General features: G+C 40.0%; 1 long non-coding RNA gene across 1 annotated transcript in view; it reads left to right on the forward strand.

Annotated features, from left to right (window-relative positions):
- The window catches only part of LOC134598059 (uncharacterized), a 33,299-nt gene extending 13,086 nt beyond the window's left edge, over positions 1–20,213 (forward strand). The window contains exon 2 of the long non-coding RNA XR_010090341.1: positions 19,915–20,213. This is a non-coding gene — a long non-coding RNA (uncharacterized LOC134598059). The remainder of the gene's footprint in view (positions 1–19,914) is intronic.
- Positions 20,214–20,581: the final 368 nt, after the last annotated feature.

Raw genomic sequence — 20,581 nt, forward strand, 5'->3', positions numbered from 1 at the left:
GCACAGAGCCCGGGACCCAGGGAGAGGCTAGCTTGCAGAGTTGTAGTCCCCTGGGAGGGAAATCTTCGAGGCTGAACTTGAGGCCTACTCCAGCGGTGAGCGGGGCGGACGGCCGCTGCCCCGCTATCCCGCCGAATTGTACCCGACCGGGGTCCTGGACCCTCGAGGAACCGGCTCCGTTCCCCCCCCTGGACCGGGGGGGTGATCCCGGTCCTCACACTGAAATCCTGCCACCCGGACAGCCATGAAGGGGACTGAGGCCTTGTAATACCGCCAGATCTTAAAATGGCGGCGAACACGCACCTAAATGCTAGATCTGGGCGGGAGAGACTCACCCCACAACCACCGCAACCGCCTTAGCCCCAGAGCGCTGCAGGATCTACCACCCATGGACTGCAACCGCACACTTGCAAAAGGGCGCCCTACTGGGACACTTACCGCATGGAACCCTCCTCAGAATCTCAGCTCCGGTAAGGAGAGGGACCCGCAACCAGCGGCGGGAAACAGGGCACCAAACCTGCATCAAACCTGCAACCATCAGACCGGCAGAACATATCAGCCCTCACTCTGCATCACATCACCCCTTGGAAATCCTGGGGTCCAAGCCCAGCACATCGGATGTCACACAGCGACGACTAGCCAGCCCACAGCTGCCGCAACGCGAGCAAAAACAGAACACAGGGAGTCCAAACGGAACCCACAGAAGGCAGGATTTCTCGGACACAAAGGGACCTTTTAAGCATGACCCGAATAGTCTTTACCCTCCCTAGTGTAAATATAATAATATGATGTCTGCCTTATAGTATTGTGTGTATTTCTGTATAGTGTGTATTTCTGTATAACTATCAGCGGCAAGGGGTTAACAGTATAGCTCTCGACCCTTAATTATTACATTCATCCACGAGTGGCTAAAGGGGAGTAAGAGGTGAATTCACTTCGTTGATACCTAACTACATTGTTCATACTTAAGCATGTACTTACTTAAACTAAGCATATTACCTGCATGCAACCATATGATTCTAACGTTAAGCTACTGTTTTATATATTTCCTTGTTATCTCGTAGAATCTCAATTTAAATAATACCTACTCAGCATGATCTAAGCGTGACCATATATATGTATTGCTAACTCAGTACACAGTTAGATAAACCTGTCTCATCACATGTATGTTTTATCCTGAACACGCATAGTTACTCTGGCATACTACGTAAATAATCTATACCATGCCTAACTATTTTGATTTAAACCTGTTCATATATATAAAAAATAGTGCATTGTATTAACATACCCTAATGCTTTCCATGTTTCCACTCATTGTTTTGAACTAAGCATGCGGATTGCCTTTGGGGTACCACGTGCCTGAATGTTATCACCATATGCACTGCAAAAATAAAGAATTAAAAAAAAAAAAAAAAAGACAGTTTGCTGCTTGAGGAATAACTGCGTGCAAGAGCATACTGAAAACAAACAAAAGCTCAAATAGCAGACCCTTCAGTGGGTCCCTGCACAGTTCTTAAGCTGGGTTTAAATTATATTGTGCCATTCCAGAGATAACCTAAACCTTTTGTACATCAGAGTGACCCACCCAAAATGTCAGTTCAGATCTGAAATGCAGGCCAACTTAAGTTGCAATTCCAAACTAGCACATTAGATTTCTTTCAATACAAGATAGTAGATCACAACAACATCTTTTGTAAGACTGTCATGCAACAGTAATATTTTTTTTTGTTTGTTTTGTAAGTTTAGAAATAGTCAGTTTCCAAAATAAACATATTACAAAAATGACCACTTTATACAAAATAATTTTCCCATTAAATAATAGTGTAAAATGTTCCCATAGATAAATAGTGTTTTTTTTTTTTAATAGATTGGTAAATCTGCCAACAATCTTCCAACAAAGCAAATTATTTTTTTTCTATATGTCCAGTTAAATAGCAAGTACTAAACTTGTATCATTTAACTTTTTATGCTTCCTATAGAGCAAATAATTTTTTTATAATTGATAAACAATAGTACAATAACTTGAAATTAGTTTTTTTTTTTTTCTTCTACAAAAAATGAGTATTTTTTTTCAGAGTTTTGCATTATATTTTGGGTCTTGGAATATTTTTGAAGCAGCATGTAGATTGTCTATGTAATGGCCTCCTTACGATAAAAACAAGAGAAATAATTGATGACATTTCCTGTGTGGTGAGTTGGATATGCATAGGTAAGTGCAAGTGGTGCACAATGTGTGCCCTGGCATTGCCTAATGCATGTTCAAATGTCCTTTTCCCTACCATTAGGCATGATATAGGCACCAAAAACCTTTAGCATAATGAATCAGTTTTGGTGTATAGATCATGCCACTGCAGTCTCAGTTAAATAACTTGTGATTCTATTTATGCAGCCCAGCCACACCTACCCTGGCTGTGACTCATACAGTATGCATGAAAAAAAATAATTTAATTTTCAATCAAATGTTATCTACTGCTCTATAAACTGAATTGTAATCACAGGTGGCTCCTGCTGGGTCTAGAAGGCTATTAACAGAGAAGGACATACAACATTCTAAATTAAACAAATGTGCAATAAAGGAAGTTTAAACATTACATTTCTCTTTACAGGAAGTGTTTAGAATGGCTGCACACATCACAAGCCGAATGACCGTGTGACTAGGCCTGTATAAACAAAGAGATGTAATTCCTAAATGGCAAAGGATTTCAGGGGCATGAACTATACAATAAAACTGCTTCATTAAGCTACAGTACTTCCCTTTTAAGTTCTATTTTTTTAAATAAAATTTAGTTGTCAATTTTTTTTCCTAAATGTCCCCCCCCACACCCCCACAGTCCCTCCAAACAATTACACACAAACAGCACCCACACACATACAGCACCCTCACACAGCACCCTTACACATACGCACACAGCGCACACACACACACACACACACACTAACAGCACCCTAACACATACAGCACCCTTACACACTAACAGCACCCTCACACATACAGCACCCACACACATACAGCACCCTCACACACACAGCACCCTTACACATACACACACAGCACATACACACACAAACAGCACCCTCACACATACATAAACCTTACACACACACAGCACCCTTACACACACAGCACCCTTACGCACACAGCATCCTTACACATACACACACACACTAACAGCACACGCACACAAAGCACCCTTACACACACAGCACCCTCAAACATGCACACACACACTAACAGCACCCTCTCACACACACGCACACACAGCACCCTTTCACACACAGCACACACATACTAACAACACACACACACACAGCACCCTCACAACACACACACATACATCACCCTCACACACACACCGCACCCAAAACGCACAACGCCCTTACACATACACAACGCCCTCACACACAGCACCCTTACACACACTAACAGCACCCTCACACACACACAGCACCCTCACACACACACACCACCCTCAGAAACACACACACACAGCACCCTCACACACAGCATCCTTAAACATACACAGCATCCTTACACTCACACAGCGCCCTCACACACACACAGCGCCCTCACACACACACAGCGCCCCCACACAGCACCCTCACACAAGCACACAGCAGGGTATGTGTGTGTGTATATATATATATATATTTATATATATATATATATATATATATATATATACAGTTGCAAGAAAACGTATGTGAACCCTTTGGAATGATATGGATTTCTGCACAAGTTGGTCATAAAATGTGATCTGATCATCATCTAAGTCACAACAATAGACAATCACAGTCTGCTTAAACTAATAGCACACAAATAATGAAATGTTGCCATGTTTTTATTGAACACACCATGTAAACATTCACAGTGCAGGTGGAAAAAGTATGTGAACCCCTAGACTAATGACATCTCCAAGAGCTAATTGGAGTGAGATGTCAGCCAACTGGAGTCCAATCAATGAGATGAGTTTGGAGGTGTTGGTTACAGCTGCCCTGCCCTATAAAAAACACACACATCAGTTCTGGGTTTGCTTTTCACAAGAAGCATTGCCTGATGTGAATGATGCCTCGCACAAAAGAGCTCTCAGAAGACCTACGATTAAGAATTGTTGACTTGCATAAAGCTGGAAAGGGTTATAAAAGTATCTCCAAAAGCCTTGCTGTTGATCAGTCCACGGTAAGACAAATTGTCTATAAATGGAGAAAGTTCAGCACTGCTGCTACTCTCCCTAGGAGTGGCCGTCCTGTAAAGATGACTGCAAGAGCACAGAGCAGACTGCTCAATGAGGTGAAGAAGAATCCTAGAGTGTCAGCTAAAGACTTACAAAAGTCACTGGCAAATGCTAACATCCCTGTTAGCGAATCTACAATAAGTAAAACACTAAACAAGAATGGATTGCATGGGAGGATACCACAGAGGAAGCCACTGCTGTCCAAACAAAACATTGCTGCACGTTTACAGTTTGCACAAGAGCACCTGGATGTTCCACAGCAGTACTGGCAAAATATTCTGTGGACAGATGAAACCAAAGTTGAGTTGTTTGGAAGAAACACACAACACTATGTGTGGTGAAAAAGAGGCACAGCACACAAACATCAAAACCTCATCCCAACTGTGAAGTATGGTGGTGGGGGCATCATGGTTTGGGGCTGCTTTGCTGCGTCAGGGCCTGGACGGATTGCTATCTTTGAAGGAAAAATGAATTCCCAAGTTTATCAAGACATTTTGCAGGAGAACTTAAGGCCATCTGTCTAACAGCTGAAGCTCAACAGAAGATGGGTATTGCAACAGGACAGTGACCCAAAGCATAGAAGCAAATCAACAACAGAATGGCTTAAACAGAAGAAAATATGCCTTCTGAAGTGGCCCAGTCAGAGTCCTGACCTCAACCCAATTGAGATGCTGTGGCATGACCTCAAGAAAGCGATTCACACCAGACATCCCAAGAAGAATTACTCCTGACCGTTGTGCACATCTGATCTGCAACTACAGGAAACGTTTGGTTGAAGCTATTGCTGCCAAAGGAGGTTCAACCAGTTATTAAATCCAAGGGTTCACATACTTTTTTCCACCTGCACTGTGAATGTTTACATGGTGTGTTCAATAAAAACATGGCAACATTTCATTCTTTGTGTGTTATTAGTTTAAGCAGACTGTGATTGTCTATTGTTGTGACTTAGATGATGATCAGATCACATTTTATGACCAATTTGTGCAGAAATCCATATCATTCCAAAGGGTTCACATACTTTTTCTTTCAACTGTATATACGCGGCGTGTGTGTTTGTGCTTTAAGGTGCACACCCTTATGTAATAGGCTGCGCACGCCTATGCATTCATCCCTTCATGACAATGTTGCTTGCCGTGATGGCAGTGGTCTCTTTAAGCAGAATAATACACCCTGTCACACTGCAAAAATTGGAATCGTTTGAAGAAGATGACAATTAATTTAAAGTGTTCAGATCTCAAGAGAGCATCTGTGGTATGTGCTGGAACAACAAATCTGATCCATTGAGGCCCCGTCTAGTAACTTGCAGGCTTAAAAGGATCTGCTGCTAATGCCAGGTACCAGGGCACATTCAGATGTCTTGTGGAGTCCATGCCTTGATTCATCAGAGCTGCTTTAGCAGCACAAGGATATTATGCAGGTGGTTTTAATGTTGCGGCCGATAAGTGTAATGAGAGTCGAAATCAAATGAGGCCGTTTCATCCTCTCATCTACTAATGCAACATTGCTTTTTTGTGTGTTCAGTATGAAGTCATTACTGCAGGCTGCTTTCTAGGAAGCTGTTGTGTTAATTGTTTAAATTCATTACACAGAATCTCATTTTTGTTTGTTTTGTGCATTGCCCTAAGGTAACGCAGCAATGCTTTTTTTTTTGTGACTCCAAACATACATATTACCAGTCTGGAAGTTTTTGCAACATTTATTATGTTTGCATATTTCTTGAAAATCGTTACCCGAATTATTATTTTTTCAAAATTAGAGTGATTATTTCTGAAAATCATTAAAACATGAAAGCCAATGTTTTGTTTTTTTAAAAAAAAAAAACAGATATGCTTTCATTAGGCATCGTGTTTAATGATCGATTGGCATTTTCATTAACTTAGTAGAGTTTTTTCCCATCTGGTCTTGTAAATTTCTTCATAAAACATGAATGAAGAATGTTTTTAATTGATGACTCCAGAGAACTAATACATCATAGAGACTTTTGATTTTAAATCAGAGTTTAACATTTTTGAAACTTTTTCAATTTCTACAATTTTTAACCAGCTTAGTCAACTTAAGTAGTTTTTAGAGTATCTTTAAATATATATTTATTAATTTATTAAAGATATTAACATGACTTAATTAACTGTTAATTTATTTGCAAATGCTGGTAGGCTGCACACAATTCTCACTTCCCCTACGATTCAACCCAAATACCCTTATAATGTTACTGGTCAATTAAAATATGTCTACAAATATTGTGCAGTACTGCCCCCACAAATTACTACAATTGATTATAAAGTGCTCATCTTAATTTAAGTTCTGTATCCTATCTTCCTTAAAGGACCACTAAAGGCACACAGCCCATTTTATCTCAATGAAGTGGTCTGGGCGAAGTGGTCCTTCAACATATATTTTCACAGCAGTCTTGTATTCCATATCCCTTTCTCTAAGCTTTTCACTTTATCAGGGACAGATTGACAACTTACAGGCCTCCCTTGCAAAATGAGCATGCATTTTTGGCTACTACTGCTCTTCTCCCCATTCTTTTTGCAGATCTCACAGATATTGTGAGCGCACTGTAGTGGGTGCAAAATGGCATAGTGTCAGTAGTGGGTGCTGGGGAGATAAGAGTTTTAGTGGGTCATGGGATATAGATTGAGACCCCATCTGGCAACTTGCAGGCCTTAAAGGACCTGCTGCTGATGTCTCGGTGCCAGGTACCAGGACACATTCAGAAGTCTTGTGAAGTCCATGGCTTGATGCATCTCCCTGCTAGGTCTTGCTTTCCATGTGCAGAGAGGAGTGTTAAGTGTGGAATAAGATGAGGGGTAGGGAGGGACATCACATACCCTTCTCTTTCTACATGCATGCTGAGCACTCCCACCACTTGTGTTAAACGCAGTTAGGAGGAGCAGCCTGCAGGAGGAAACGTTATGGATATGATTACTACAGAGGCATGCTGCTCAGGGGTAGATGGAGAAAAAGGGGGAAGAGACACAAGGGAGAGGTAAGTTGGATCATAACTCTTCCTTGACAATAACTAACAATCCATAAATTATTAACTTAACATTTCCCTGGGTGCTACCCCTCTCATCTTACAAATCCTTAACCACACTTCCGAGCTTATCATTCAGTAAATGCTGACCACAAGCCAGCCTTTAGCTCAGTGGATACATCCATACCATTTTGAGAGGTGGCAAGGGGTGAACCCCACTACACCATCATACTCATTTAGTTCTGATCCACCTCGATTGGCAAGGACACACCCCGTTATTCGCCCTGCTGTTTTAAATTTCAAATCGGCGGGTGTGCCCCACCACCGAAGCCATGTCGTGGTCGATTGTCTCATGCAGGGCTAAATTGAATAAATCAAGGCTAACCTCTGAAAGATGAACACCATCGCTTCTAAAATAAATGGCCGCATCCCTTCCAGGCCTATAGAAAGGCCTATATCCATCTTGTTCCAGCCCATGGATGGCTGCACAACCATCCTTAGGCGGAATTGCTCGTCATAGCGCCTGCAGCTTAAACCGCATTGACGCAGCAAGCAGTCCAAAAGAGGTCTTAGTAACAGAAGAAGCTAAGCATTTATTGGGGTACTTTTCCCCACTAGTGCTGCCAGGATCGAAAATGCTTGGATTCAATTTCCAAATTTCGCTGGATTCTTCCAGAACCAAATTTTTCTTTTTCCTATGGGACTCCTTACCCTCCTTCTCAAGGGGTGTTAAGTCCTCCGTGGGAAAGTGGGAAAATATTTCTGAAAACTCCACATTCCAAATCTTGTCTTTCATTTCCTGCTTTAAATGCAGGTCCAAAGGGCCCAACCAGCACATACAGGCAGCCTAATGAGCAGCCTGTGCAACATTCTGTACTATACCCGTACTAACATCTAGGACTGGGATGGAAAAATTGGTAACTGCTGGTGCTGGAGGGGGCAGGAATGATTCAGCAGCACCCAGAGAGCTTGCACCCACCCCTCCCTCTATAGGAGGAACCACCATCCCAGAAGCAGTCCGAGGCAACAAGGATTGCCACTTGGTCCTAATATGGTTATCCACTCAAGGTGCTGTAGGTGTTGAGACTATCCCTAAACTAAATTCCAATTGTGGTAAAAAAAATAACTTATGGTCCCTAATAGACTGCCCAAGTGCCCATGTGCTTTCACATTAGCCCCTCCTCCCCCCCCCCCCCCCCGCACCACACACACACACACATTGATGAGAGGAACTCCCCCTAACCTCCACAATGCTTCGTCACAAACTGTATAATGGAATATATTCTTTATAGTACATTATATGGATGATAAAAGACAAATCCTTTGATCATGGAGTTACAGCATATACAATTTAAACAAGGAAAATTACTTTTCTTATGTGACCCTTGTGTGGGTGCCCTAGGTAACTCACTTTTTTAATTTTTTGTTACAGATTGTCAATTTGGTGTGCTGGTGTTGGGGGTAGTTTGTCAAATACACCACTTTTTCACTCCCAGTGGTGCATCTTGCATGATTATTTGTTACGATAAATAAACAATCACATTTTCTGTCCAATTTAAATAAACATAATCATAATTGTAAAATGAGATTATAACAGTATATTTTTAGTAATTAGAGATTTGTTGCCCTTTTAATCCGATTTTTAGAAATAATCTTTTTACTTAAAGTTATATTTGTGTGCACTTTAATGAGAGGTGGATATCGTCCTGTCTCATTAAATTAATTCATTGTTTATGCACTTTAATATTTATTTTCTTTGCACACGTCTTTTATATGCACTTTAATTATATACCTTAATATTTATTTTTACACATGTATAATATATGCACTTTAATTATATACCTTAATATTTGTCTTTTTACACATGTATAATATATGCACTTTAATTCAATTTATGCACTTCAAATTACATTTATAATATATGCACTTTGTCTAATCTTATATGCACTTTAATTAGATGAGTGCACTATAATTGATTTATACACATAATACACATCTATTTATAAAATATGCATTTTAAAGACCTTCTTTATTTTTTGATTTATTAGTTTGGATAGTCTCATGGAGTAAAGGACATATCATTTGTGATTTATTGAAATGATTTGATTATCTTGAATATTTATTCATATTTCAAAACGCTTGTATTGGATATGGGAATTTATTAATATTGTATAAAACAGTGACAGTTAACAGAGACTCTCAGCTTGCGAGGGTTGTTATATATTTTGAGATTCTTTTTTTTTTGGTCTATAACCTTCTGTATTTTTCTCATATGCAGACATGATAGCTCTTGGGATTGGTTAATGCTCAATTACTTGTTTCGCGTGAAGCTAGTATACATGTGCGCGTTATTTGTTGTTTTCTTTATTTGCACATGCGCCACATTATGTGATTTTGCGTATGCGGGAAGAAATAGTTTGTACATGCGCGTTGATTTGGCTTTGGTACGCATCCGCATGTCTGTTGCTTGCGCATGCGCAATGTTATACGTATGCATGAAATAGTAGTTTGTTTGTACACCCTGTTCCAAATTATTATGCAAATTCTATTTAAGTGTCACAAAGATTAAATATTTTGTTTTTCAGTATAGCTCATGGATGGCATTGTGTCTCAGGGCTCTTTTGATCACTGAAAACAATCTCGGACACCTGTGATAATTAGATTGCCAGATGAGCCCAATTTAAGGAAAAACTACTAAAGGAGGGTGTTCCACATTATTAAGCAGAGCACCATTTTCATGCAATATGGGGCAGAAAAAGGATCTCTCTGCTGCCAAAAAGAGTGAAATAGTTCAATGCCTTGGACGAGGTATGAAAACATTCGATATTTCACAAAAACATAAGCGTGATCATTGCACTATTAAGAGATTTGTGGCTGATTCAGAGCACAGACGAGTTTGTGCAGATAAAGGCACATTGAGGAAGATTTCTGCCAGATCCATGCATCGGATCAAGAGAGCAGCTGCTAAAATACCATTACATAGTAGCAAACAGATATTTGAAGCTGCTGGTGCCTCTGGAGTCCCACGGACATCAAGGTGTAGAGTCCTCCAGAGTCTTGCAACTGTGCATAAACCTTTTATTTGCCCACCTCTAACCAATGCGCCAAGCAGAAACGGCTGCATTGGGCAGAAAAATACATGAAGACTAATTTTCAAACAGTCCTGTACACTAATGATTGCAGTGCAACCCTGGATGGTCTAGATGGATGGTTGGTGGACAGCCATCCTGATCCAACAAGGCTGCGACGTTGGCAAGGCAGTAGTGGAGTCATATTTTGGTCCGGAATCATGGGAAGAGAGCTGGCCGGCCCTTTTAGGGTCCCCGAAGGTGTAAAGATGACCTCTGCAAAGTATGTGGAGTTTCTGACTGACCACTTTCTTCCCTGGTACAGAAGGAAGAACTATGCTTTCTGTAATAAAAACATCTTCATGCATGTCAATGCACCATCTCATGCTGCAAAGAATACCTTTGCATCAATGGCTGCTATGGGGATAAAATGAGAGAAAGTGGTGTGGTGTAGCCTCCATCCTCCCCTGACCTCAATCCTATTGAGAACCTTTGGAGCATCCTGAAGCAAAAGATCTATGAGGATGGGAGGCAGTTTACATCCAAACAGCAGCTCTGGGAGGCTATTCTGACATATTGCAAACAAATTCAAGCGGAAACTGTCCAAAAAATCACAAGTTCAATGGATGCAAGACTTGTGAAGCTGCTATCAAATAAGGGGTCCTATGTTAAAATGTAACGTGACCTGTTAAAATGTTTAAAAAGTTAAAATGTTGTTATAAGTTTGATTGAAATAGCTTTTGATTTCAGTAAATATGCTGCAAACACAACAAATGACAATTTTCAGTTCTTTACAACCTATAAAGTATTTTGAAACTTACTGTACGTAATAATTTGGAACAGTGCATTGTAAGTTTTTTATGTTTAAAAAAAATACTGTTATCATTAGGAGGTTTGTTCAATACAATTTGAATTGTACTCTTAATAGTTGATAACATGAGAATTATGCTGAATGTTATTTACATCAATTACTTAGGTAAATGAGAAAAATATAATTTGCATAATAATTTGGAACAGGGTGTATATTTAAATAAATGGAGGTCTAGTTACTCCAATGGCCACTGGAGGGAATGCCTGCCTGCCAACGTCAAGGCAGACCCCCCTAGACAGGTCCTACACTGACCCTTCATCTTGCTTCATTGAGCCTCTGGCAAAGATATCTCTAATGAGACAGAGAGGGGTATTTGTTATATACACCCCTATATACTTATTAACCCTTAACCCTTAAATGACCTCCATTTGTTTAAATATACGTAGGTATTAAGGAGAAAGCACAGGTAACTTTTTCTTTTTTCTTTTTTTTTGTAAGATTATAACAAAATATAAAAACATTGTAATAAGGGTTGGGAAGGGGAGGGAAACTTGGAAGAGGGAAGGGGAGATCCATCCAATGTGACGATTAATATAGTAATATATAAGGCATACAATTTGAGTGATGCATTGCAACAATAGGACAGATTGTTACAGATTATAGGCTTTTTTAATTTCGTCTTCCCACATATCCCAATCATACTTCAATTGTTCAAAGAGGTACGAGTTACTTCTATGTGATAGTTTGTGCGCTTTATTTTCTAGGAGTAGGTTTTTCTTTGGTTTTTACTATACGTATTGGAGCTGCTGTGTACTGTGGATTAAGGAGAGTGCGCAGGTAACTTTTTCTTTGGTTTTTACTACACGTATTGGAGCTGATGTGTACTGTGGTCGTTGCTGCCGCCCAGGAGTGATGGGAGTGAGCGCAGAACTTATATTTGTATTCACTTTTTGTATCACACAGCTAGGTTACAATGCTGCCGCCCATCCCATGTATTACCTATTAAGGGTTAATAAGTATGTAGGGGTGTAACGGATCGCCTGACAACCCGACTGGGTACCTCCGTTAAAGGATGCTCCTAGCGTTTCCTGAGGACTTCAAGCACTCTGGCAGACACCACAATCACCGAATCTGAGAAGCATATAAATCCTCTCAAGCCTCTGAATGCTGTAGACAGTTGAATAGGAACCATACGAATAGGTTTGCACTCCTAGCAGTCAAACTGAAACAGCATGCAATAAATCCTCCCCCAAGAATGAGATGACACTTCAGCTTGAGGGTTAAAACAGGCACTCTAGATTTATTCACACACTGTCTTATAAAGGATTCTCCCATGCAAGGGAGGGAGGGGTGTATATAAAAAATACCCCTCTCTGTCTCATTAGAGACTCTTTGCCAGAGGCTCAAGGAAGAAAGGTGAAGGGTCAGTGAAGGATCTAACTAAATGACCTCCATCTGTCTATAGTGTTGCCTGCAACTTCACAGCGTATCGGCAAACCTTCTCTATAGACTTCAACAACAGTATTTCATTACGCGTGTTAAATTCTGATGTGTTACATTACAGCCATAATAGAGGATAATAACAGTGACAAACTACAAAACTATAGTCGTGTGTAAGAATACTGATTGAATTGAATTTTAAACTGAACCTTCAATAAAATACGTCAGCCAACATAGTCAATAGCTTTGTGATTTTTCTTTGGAGTGAGCGGATTACCGGTATATTGTTCTAAAGGATCAATTGATATCATAGCCCCCAAAAAAATGTTTCATGTCATTGCACTGCTAAAGCTTTCTTGATGGAAACTAATCTTTTCTTTTTCAAGTAAAAATGTCAACAGATGGAATGTTACATGACACACATGAAAATATACACCAGGGAATTAACTGTTTCCCTTGTTCTATTCATTATTGTGTTTCAAGTTTTCTTCGACCTGAAGATAGAGCCTGTGCACAGGTCATGAGCACTTTAATTACAGAATAAAGCATGACAAATCCATTCACTATATGTTTCAGTTAATCGAACTGCTAACAAGTTTTGGTGATCAATTAAATAAATGACTTCTTATATATTTTTTTCCAAATGTTATTGAAATTTTCTACATAAAGGAAATATAGAGATACATATTTGTGAAACACCCTGGGTTTGGTTAGGCAAAGCAGAGTAATTTTCTAGTGTACTTTAGTCATATGCAGTAATATATAATTATATTACTTACAGTTTCTTAAAAGGATCCTATAGTCACCAGAACAACGTTTGCTCAGTTAAGCAGTTTTGGTGTGTAGATCATGCCTCTGAAGTTTCACTGCTCAATTCTCTACCATTTAGGAGTTAAATTACTTTGTTATGCAGCCCTAGTAGCACCTTCCTGCATGTGACTTTCACAGTCTTCCTAAACACTTCCTATAAAGAGTCATCTAATGTTTAAAACTTCCTTTATTGCAAATGAATTTAGAATTTCTTATTTCCTGCTCTGTTAATAGCTTGTTAGACCCTGCAGGAGCCTCCTGTATGTAATATAGATCACGGTTCTGCAGTCTCACGGCTCAATAATCTTCCATTTATGATTTATATCACTTCTGCTTTAGTTTAAGCAGCCCTAGCCAATCCTCCCCTGGCTGTGACTGACACAGCCTGCATGATAAATATGGTTTCTTTTTCAATCAGACCTTAACTTTAGAAGCGTGGCAAAGCTCCCTGTACCCCAGCAGGGTAACTCTCTTTAGGGGCCGCTTCCTAGCTGGGGAACGGATAGGGGACTAGCTCGATGCGCGTTCCATGGGTGCTTCTGAGCCCTTACAAGGACTTTCACTGCTGCATCCTCCACGAGCTGGAACAGTGAGTACCCCTTTCCCCCCAGTAACTGAAGGAGACATAGCTGTGGGAGTACAGCAATGACTGCCTTGATTTATTTTGTCACACAAGGTTTTAAATGCACAAGCCCCTACATGGGATCTCCAACACAAAACAACAGGGGTTTCAATCGCAAGAAGCTGATGAGGGCTGGAAGAGGGACAAAGCAGCCAGTTCAAACTGAACTGGCAGTGTCCCTGTGGCAAAGCCCTGCTGTGACAGACAAAGGAAGGGGAGGGGGAGAGGCACAGACAAGCAATACATTTCACTTAACTATTCTTTAAAGAGCTGCTGCATCTCTCTCCCCTTTGTTGACCCACATCTGCATATACAGGCACATATAAAACAGTCCCAAAAATGGCACCGCAAGCGTGTGGCTTGTGCCAAACAAACCAGGCCATCCATCACATATGTCCCCCTATAGAAATAGACAGCAGGCACATGGGGATATGGCACTCAGTGACGGAATTCCGTCACAAGAAGTTCTCATCTCCTGCTAAATAAATTGCACTTTAATCCCACACAGGAAGCTCCTGCAGAGTAAAAGATAAGAAATTCTAAATTAAACAGACTGTGCAATAAACTAAATGTAAAGATTAGCTCTCCCTTTTGTCAGGATTACAGAATGATCCAGCACGTAGAATTGTGTAACATAGAGGACTGATAGGTAACCTATACCGGACCTTAGAATGGCCGGACTAACGTACCAAAGAATAGTCAGGAATAGCCGAGGTCAAGGGAAACAAAAAAGAGACACAGCGATAAGGAAATCCAGGAGTCAGGGATGCCAGAAAACAGAGAAGTCAAAAACAATGCCAAAGTCAAATAACCAGAATTACCAGAATCAATAACGCGCTCTCGGACAACCACAAGGGAAACCACGGCAGGGCACTGAGCAGGCCTCTAGTTACCAGGTTCCCATTTGCATAATTGCTGCTCAGCATTAACCCTTCTGTGGATTTGGTTGCCGCTCGGTACAACTTTTCCTGTGTGGACAGTAAATGCCATTAACCACATTTTTATTAGCGGATGAATATGTTACACCTTTACAGTACATGCTTAGGAAGGCTGTGTAAGTCACATGCAGTGAGGTGTGACTATCGCTGTATACAGGGCCGCCATCAGGGCATGACAACCATGACAGTTGTCATGGGCTCGACGGTCCTGGGGAGCCCGGACTGCTCTCTTCCGGGGAAGGGAAGATGGAGTGTGCTGCGGGCCCCCTCTGCAATGTACAGCGCCTCTGGATGAGATCTCCCCCATCCCTGACCACAAGTAAGAAGCAGGGAGGAAGGAGTAAAATAAAATGTTGTTAAAGGACCACTCTAGGCACCCAGACCACTTCAGCTTAATGAAGTGGTCTGGGTGCCAGGTCCAGCTAGGGTTAACCCATTTTTTTATAAACATAGCAGTTTCAGAGAAACTGCTATGTTTATAAATGGGTTAATCCAGCTCTCAAAGCCTCTAGTGGCTGTCTCATTGCCAGCCGCTAGAGGCGCTTGCGTAATTCTCACTGTTAAAATCCCAGTGAGAGCACGCAAGCGTCCATAGGAAAGCATTGATAATGCTTTCCTATGAGACCGGCTGAATGCGCGCGCAGCTCTTGCCGCGCGTGCGCATTCAGCCGAATGGGAGGAGAGGAGGAGGATCGGAGGAGAAGAACTCCCCGCCCGGCGCTGGAGAAAGGTAAGTTTTAACCCATTTCCTCTCCCCAGAGCCCGGCGGGAGGGGGTCCCTGAGGGTGGGGGCACCCTCAGGGCACTATAGTGCCAGGAAAACGAGTATGTTTTCCTAGGAATATAGTGGTCCTTTAAACAGGTATGTAAAAAAAATGCTCCCCCCCTCCCCTACTAACTGCAGCCCCTTTATACACACTACATCCACTACACAAACACACACTATACAGTCACTATACAGACTACCTCCACTACACAAACACACACTGCATTCACTATACACACTACCTCAACTACACAAGCACTCTCTGCATTCATTATATGCACACTATGTCCATACACAAACACACACTGCATGCACTATACACACTACCTGCACTACGCAACACACACAGCATTCACTATACACACCATCTCAACTACACAAACTCACACACTCTGCATTCATTATTTACACTATCTCCACTACACAAATACACACACTGCACTTACAATACACACTACACCAACTACACAAACACACACTGCATTTATTATATACACTGTCTCCACTACACAAACACACACACACACACACTGCATTCACTATACACACACCACATCCACTACACACACTGCATTCACTATACACAATATCTCCACTACACAAATACACACACTGCATCACTATACACACACTACATCCACTGCACAAACACACACTGCTTTCACTATACACACTATCTTCTCTAAACAAACACGCACACTGAATTCCTATACACACACTGCATCCACTGTACACACACACTATCTCCACTACACAAACACACACACTGCATTCACTATACACACACTAGATCCACTACACAAACACACACACTGCATACACTATACACAATACCTCGACTACAGAAACAAACACTCTGCATTCATTCTATACACATTTCCTCAACTACAGAAATACACACTGCATTCACTATACACACTAACTCAACTACAGAAATACACACTCTGCATTCATTCTATACACATTACATGCCTACACAAACACACACAGCATTCACCATACACACACACTACATCCCTACTCAAGCACACACTATGCATTCATTATATACACAAACTCACACTATGCATGCACTATACACACACTACATCCCTACACAAACACACACTCCGAATTCACTATACACAAACTTACACACTGCATCCCTGTGGGCGGACTCTGCGGTATGGTATATACACCAAGGCATTTTGGTGACTATAGTGTCCCTTTAATATAACTAACTGTCCTGAACGGTGCTGCTCCACATGAAACAATTGTTAATTACATTTGAACAGGTTATATATATATGGCACAATTTACAACCTTTCTTCCTTTCTGTATTCAATCATTTTTTCATCAATTGTTTTTTAAAATCCAAAGCAAATTGAAGTAAAAAACATTGAAGAAGCTGCTCAGCAAATTTATAGTGCAAGAATAATAACATTTTAGTAAACCTATACATTAGTTTTCATTAAAATATTATGTCTGTGCCAATAATCAAATACGATAATGAAACTGCAAACATAAAAAAGGCCTTAAGGCAACTTCCTACCATATTTGGAAAAATATACCTTTTATGTAAGCTTGGACGGGAAATGAAAGTGTTGGAGACTGGCAATACGCAGAATTTAGAAGCTTATACTCTAAACCTGGCAGGTATATTCACTAAAGTGTGTAATGTTAGAAATTCAAAGTGAATTAAAAGGGAATTTAAAATTCCATGATGTAGAACGGATGCTCACGTCCCCATTGAAGGCTGTGGACATGGGTCATCATTGACACTCTGATACGCAGCTCCATACGCAACAAACTGCAATTCCCTGTGTGCTCTAATACCTATATATCATGGCCAGCATTATGTTTTTCAGCAATATTACCTACAGTAGCTCTGTGTGATCGCCCATGACTGTGTTGCCAGTTCACCTTTTGTCCTTCCATGCACTACTTTTGGTAGGTACTAACAAATGCATACTGGGAACACCCCACATGATTTGCCATTTTGGATTTGCTTTGACTCAGTCGTCTACAATAACTATTTGGCCATTTTCAAAAATACTGAGATATTTTCACTTGACCATTATCTCTGCTTCCAACACATGAAATGCGAGAACTGACTGTTTGCTTGCTGCCTAAAATATATCCCAACCCTTGATAGGTGACATTGTAACAACATAATCTATATTATTCACTCCTGCTGTCAGTGGTTTTAATCTTGTGACTAATCAGTGTATATTATTAGTGTTTTAATACAGTTAAAATGTCCACCTATTAGCTTTTTTATGTTTGCAGTTTCATAGGATTTGTTGTTTTCCATATAATATTTGTACTGTCATTTTGTTATACATTGTGTTTATCATAGGAGCACCAGACAATAATGTTATACTAATATGTGTTTAACCCTATATTTTCTTATGTATCCATTGCAAAGATATTACTGTACTTCAAACATTGTTGTTAAGATTCAAATAAAAATAAAAATGATAAATTACAAAAAAAAAGATAAAAACTTCACCTAAATTCCAACCCAGTCAAAAGATGGGAGACAAAGTTGGTACTACTTTGTTTCAGTATTTATATATATATATATATATATATATATATATATATATATATATATATATATATATAAAATACAAATTTTATATATATATATAATACAAATTTTAAAACGACTCCAAATGATATTTTGTGAATTCCACATATTCTGGAGTCCTGGGGGTCTCAGGAATAGCAGTATCATAGATATTCCTAGAACTGCACTCTTCTGGACAAATATTGGGGGTTACAGCCCTGAGTGTCCCTAGCACAAATGGAGCTACTGTTGCCTTCACTTTCCTAGATAGATAGATAGATAGATGTATATTAATTAGAGATTAGAGATGTCCCGAACAGTTCGCCGGGAACTGTTCGCTGGCGAACATAGCTTGTTCGCGGTCGCCACGGCGGGCGAACATATGCGATGTTCGGTCCGCCCCCTATTCATCATGGAGGTGGGAGGATCTAGGAGGGAGGGTCTGCTGCTGATTGGCTGGAATGTGTCTGCTGACTGTAAGGTACAGGGTCAAAGTTTACTCAATGATGACGAATAGGGGGCGGACCGAACATTGCATATGTTCGCCCGGCGACCGCGAACAAGCTATGTTCACCGGCGAACAGTTCCCGGCGAACTGTTCGGGACATCTCTAATATTAATGTATATGCTCACATTGTGCAAAAGGAGGGGAGAGTGAACATAAGAGGGAATATCTTCAGCATGCAACATTAACGGTAAAAAGTAATAATTAATTAATAATGAATAATATAAAGTTTAAAATTCTGAAAATAAACATTCCTCTAAAACACAATCAAAAGACTCACAGCTCATCACCATAATGTAAACCCATCATGTTAGTTATCCAACTACTGAGTGTCTTTCTCAAACCATTTCTACACAAGGATCCATCAGTGACATAGCTCTATGTCATCTGCGACCAGTATACACACCCACAATGACCACCTTGTGTCATACAATGATCCTGTTCATCCAGCTTCTAGTGATGTCCATTTGCCCCTGCAATTTGCATGTGGACCTTGTTCTTTTGGAGGTGTTGTAATCTAAACCCTGTACTTCCTGAAGTACTGCCTTTTGATGTATCTAACTGCACTTTTTACAACTTTTATTTTACTGAGTTCATGCTTACACCTTGAAAGTTATCTTGATTACATTGTTCTTTGTTTTCCTAATCTTGGCTAGTGCCTTTATCACTTGCACTTCTGTCATCACGACCTTGGATATATTAGGCTGCCTGTAGACATTCTGTTTTCTTCCAGATGGGAGTTTAATTAAGCCCAGCCATTCTTCTGAAATACAATATAAAACATCATAATTTTCGTGGCTGTCTCTTCCATCCTTCCATGCAGATTCTGACCTACAGACTGTAAGTGATTGTACTAGTATTTATGAGAAAATGTGAAGATCTCTTATCTTTGTTACGGGTATCACAATGCACAGTGCAAGATACAATGGAAAGATAAACACTTCTGAGTAGGACACATAATAGAGAAGAATAGATATTAATAATCTTTTTGAACTAGTTTTTATGCAGATATTTTGTGCTACCCAATCTGGGATAATGATTGGTTGTATTAAGGCTCTTGGTCGGGTCTCATTGTTAAAATTATATGATCATCTTTAAGATTCTTCAGATGCTGCTTCCTTTATTTTCTGATGCAGAAAACAGCTAACAGTGGAAGAGGGACTGATTTATTTCTCATTTCTTTACCTTTTTCAGACTCTTTATTACAGGCAGGAGCATCCCGGCTATTCAACAATAACAGAAGATGGAATGAAGCTATCAAACTGTACTCAGTAAAATGAGTATAAAATGTACATCAATGGCTGTGAAGGGATTCAATTTGCAACAAGAATGAAAAATGATTAGGGAAAAAACAATAAAAAATTATTCAATTGTTATCAACATGCAGGAGAGACGCTGTGAGAAGAGGAATACATTAGAAAACATTTAACAGGGCTTTAAAAAAAAAAAAAAACATTATAAAAAAATAAATAAGTAATCCAATTACATTCCAATTGCTCTGTATAGAGTCTTATATATAGTGGATATAAAATGTAAGTCATTCAAATTACACAGTTGTATATATATTGTTTGGAACTTATGTTCAAAAGTCAACTTAAAAGCACTACAATCTGTCAAAGAAGACGTAATGTCTATGGAAAATGTACTATGAATGCACTCTGACATGTGGAAGAGTTAGAAAGAGCTAAAGTGAAAAGAGATAGTCATGTGTCTCCTTATTATAATTCTTATTTCTATTTTTTATGTGTACTGTTTATTTACTTATAGTAATTATGTAGCAGAGAAGCCTACCTGTTTCAGTGCTCGATTATTGAGCCTTGTGTGTTGGATTTATCGGTTCTCTACTACAGCTCCACCTGCT

Source organism: Pelobates fuscus, chromosome 1 (assembly GCF_036172605.1).
Source record: "Pelobates fuscus isolate aPelFus1 chromosome 1, aPelFus1.pri, whole genome shotgun sequence".
Lineage (NCBI taxonomy): Eukaryota > Metazoa > Chordata > Amphibia > Anura > Pelobatidae > Pelobates > Pelobates fuscus.